Raw genomic sequence first — 274 nt, 5'->3', positions numbered from 1 at the left:
CAGTAGCTTAAGGACTATTTCTTTTTTATTTTGTTAAAAGTGACGAAATTTGATGACAGATAAGAGAAAAAAATCTTTATTTTCCTACTGCTATGAGAATTATTTCTTTTCACGGTAACTTTTCTGCTGTGATTTGCTCTCTTGAATGACGAGATCGTTCTGTTGATCGTTTACCATATTTATTTGTATTTATTTGTTTTGCGATGTAAATAAATTGTCTTTGTTGTACATTATGTTTTGATGCACCATGATGCTAGGTGAAGTTGCTATGTAT

Source organism: Penaeus monodon, chromosome 32 (genome assembly GCF_015228065.2).
Source record: "Penaeus monodon isolate SGIC_2016 chromosome 32, NSTDA_Pmon_1, whole genome shotgun sequence".
NCBI lineage: Eukaryota > Metazoa > Arthropoda > Malacostraca > Decapoda > Penaeidae > Penaeus > Penaeus monodon.
This window is presented reverse-complemented; position numbering follows the sequence as displayed.